This window comes from Phalaenopsis equestris, unplaced genomic scaffold (genome assembly GCF_001263595.1).
Source record: "Phalaenopsis equestris unplaced genomic scaffold, ASM126359v1 Scaffold232970, whole genome shotgun sequence".
In the NCBI taxonomy this organism is placed as follows: domain Eukaryota; kingdom Viridiplantae; phylum Streptophyta; class Magnoliopsida; order Asparagales; family Orchidaceae; genus Phalaenopsis; species Phalaenopsis equestris.
Window position 1 is genome coordinate 218,754 of NW_018250927.1, and position 3,654 is coordinate 222,407.

The window sequence follows — 3,654 nt, forward strand, 5'->3', positions numbered from 1 at the left end:
CATCTTCAAACAAGTGGCTTGGTTTATTTATCTAATTTGGGAAATTAAAAGAATTGTGGAAAAATCTGTGAATCCAACAAAAATGGATTGGTCAGTCAAACTTGACAATGCTTTGTGGGCTTATAGGGCTGCATACAAAACTCCTATAGGAATGTCCCTATACAGGCTAATATTTGTAAAAGTGTGTCACATACTAGTTGAACTTGAGCATAAAGCATATTGAGCTATTAAAAAATTTAATTACAATTTGAAGGTTGCTGTTGAGAAAAGATTATTGCAATTGAATGAGCTTGAAGTAATGAAACTTATGAGAGTGTTAAGATTTATAAAGAAAAGATGAAGATGTGGCATGATCGAAGGATTCTTACTAAAAATTTTTAGTCAGGGAAACAAGTTTTGCTATATAATGCAAGGTTAATATTATTTCTAGGAAAACTTAAGTCCAGGTGGATGGGCCCATTTATTGTGATAAAAGTTTATCCTTATGGAGTTGTGGATACAAAGATCCTAAGTCTGAGAAAATATTTAAAGTTAATGGACATAGGCTGAAAACTTATTTTATAAGGGATCAACATAAGTTTAATGATGACATGATGTTGGGTCAACCAGAATAAGCACTGGTTACATTGGGCTGATGATGTAAAATCAAGCGCTTTGTGAGAGACAACCCATAATTATTAGAGTCTTTTTATTTTGATTGTTGTTTTATGTGTGATTAAGAAAATTAGGGTAGTATTTTTGAGACTATTATGTGTTAGTACTGATTTTAAGATTTTATTTAGTAACTTAGACATGTTAGAATAAGAATTTGGACGTTAAGTTGACTAGTGCAAAAATGTGCACTAGCGCTTAAGTGCAGCAGTTTTAACACATGCAAAATTCAGATTCTAGAAGGGAAAACCACCAATTAGTTTGGAAAAACATGCTAAGAGAGTTCCTAGACGTGCCTAGGAGTTATTGGAAGGATTTAGGCTTATAAATAGAAGGGTCTGTGAAGGAATTTCACCCCAGATCATTTCTAGCCCTAAAGTCTAAGAGAGAGATTTTGAGATGATGCCTTCATGAGAGATGGATTTGAAGAAGAAGGAAGAGACCAAGAGGAAGAAATTCATTATGCAAAGTGCACAAGAGATGTATAACGGTTTCTTAGACGTTAGTATTGAAGGGATATAAGAGAAGATCAACAAAATTGAGAAAACCATGTCTTTACTGGAGATTAAGGTATTGGAGATTCATGCACATCTTGAGCATATTTAATGGCAATTAAAAATGCAATTTAGCCACACTAGTTACATAGAGAAAGTGGATAAGGAGATGTTTCTTAAGCAAAAGTGGATTGAAGAAGATTGTATCAGAGCACGTCACCACCGTCCGTTTTATTAACTTTATATTCCAATTGCCCCAGGAGAGACTAATGAAAGACCTGAGTTTTTCCCATCAAATGAAGAGTTGACTTAAGTTCTATGTTTGATTTTATTTGTTTGGAGTCATTGTGATCACATGTTAGTGTTTACTTTTAGTGTTTACGACTTTTTATGAGTTTAATCATAATATGAGTGTTAATTGTTTGAATTTAGGAAATTTTCTCATCCGAAACTATGTGGAGTGAGAATTAGGTCGTAATTGTATTTGTACTCGTTTGTGAATTAATATAAGTTTGTTTGTGTGAAAATTTGTGTTATTTTTAGCCTCAAATTGAAATAGCTAAAAATAGTCATTTAAGTTCTATGAGGCCATTTATGGGTCTTAGGCAAATAGTGCATTATACTTTAATTTGAAAATTTTAAAAATCGTCCATTGACTCCTAACCTCCACATCTCACGCTTAAGCTCGAGCTAACCCAAGAGGCAGGAGCCTAAGCGCCACTTATCTGTGCTTAAGCGCCAGTTCACATAAACATGTTTGCGAACTATTAAAAGTGAAAATTTAGCCCGAAAATCACCATCTTTAATGCCACCGTCACCTTCAACCTCTCGAGTTCATGATTTTTGAGGATTAGGACACATCTAAAGTGAAGATTTCTTGGTGTAATTAAGTGAAATTTGCTAGACCCAAGTTCCTTGATGTAAGAGCTTTACTTCTCTGCAAAATATTTGGATTTTCATTATGTATTTTGAGCAATTTAAAAATCCACTATTCATGGTGAAAAATGAGGAAAAATCTATAGAAATTGCATGGGAAGTTTAGTTTGTGCCTTTGGAAGTTTAGTTTACTAGTTTAGACTTGATTTTTGAAGATATTTTTGGAATTTATAAAATTTGTAGAATGACATCAAGAATGAAGAGGAGCAAAGGAAAGAGCCCTTTCGATTCGAGTAAATTTGTTAGTTCAAAGGCTCAAGATCGGTACAGTGAAGCATTTCAATCACGAAAATTGATTCAAGAGCGTTGTTTTAAGAATCTAGGTGGAGAAGTAGAAGATCTAATTGTTCGCCGACAGTGGGAAAAATTATGTTGTCTTTCTGTTGTTGTCATTATTTCTATTGTTATAGAGTTCTATGCTAACCTCCCTGAGGCTGAAGACGATAGAGTGATGGTTTGAGGAAATTTGGTACCTTTTCACCGGAGATAATCAACTTTTTTTATCATCTACCACCTGACACCTTATGTTTTTATGCAAATTATAGTCCAACTGAGGCGGAGTTAGACGAGATTATTGCTTATGTGACTGTTGGAAGAGGACTTTTGAAGATCACTAATGAAAGAAGAGTCAATTTTTTGACTCCAAAGATATGTGCACCTTCAAAGGTTTGACAACATTTTATTTTTGCTCGTCTGCTACCAACAAATCATCTCAGAGAAGTGACTAGAGGGAGAGCGATGTTAAATTATTGCATTCAGAAAGGAAACTCATCAACATTGGAGCTTTGATCTATCAGACTATCATCAGTTCTGCCACAGTTGTTACTATTGCAGGTCTGGGATTTGCTTCCTTGATCTTTTCTTAGTGTGAGAAGTGACCGAACTTTTTTTGTAAATCAACAATTACAAGAATTTGATGACGTTACTAAAAGATTTAAATTCCAGCAACGATGCCAAAAACTTTACTGTGACTTTATATATTTAAGTTTGATTTAATAATGATGTATAGATATAATATTCAATAATGTTAAATTCGAATTTGTCATCGCAAGTATACATATCGCTCAAGTAATATAGGGCTCTAATGGAGTCCTAGATATCGATCCCACAGGGAGAAATAGAATACTACGAACTAAGATTTAATAAAAAGTAAAACTTCAACTACAACGACGTTCAAATTGCTTATCTGTCACTAATAGGAAATTGAAATAAGTAGATAATTTGGATAATAACTAATTATAGAAAATAACTTTTAATTGTGAGATTCAACATATAAGAAAGCATCCTTCTCCTTGCCACGAAATTATAGTGAATGTATAAAATGAATTAGTTCAATTTATATTGTGTCGAATGGGAGCATACCTATTCTTTTCCCTTTGGTCTAGGCATAAATAACATTGACTAATCCTATGCTTGGTTACTGATTCTGTGGCTAGGCTGGGAGGATACCGGCTCTCACTTCGGAGCTCCCACGTTCCCCTCACCTAAGGGCTAACATCTACACATCAGCACCCAAACGATAGGACCGAATTGGGGATTTTAGTCTGTCACTCTAAAATCTCCAATTCTACGC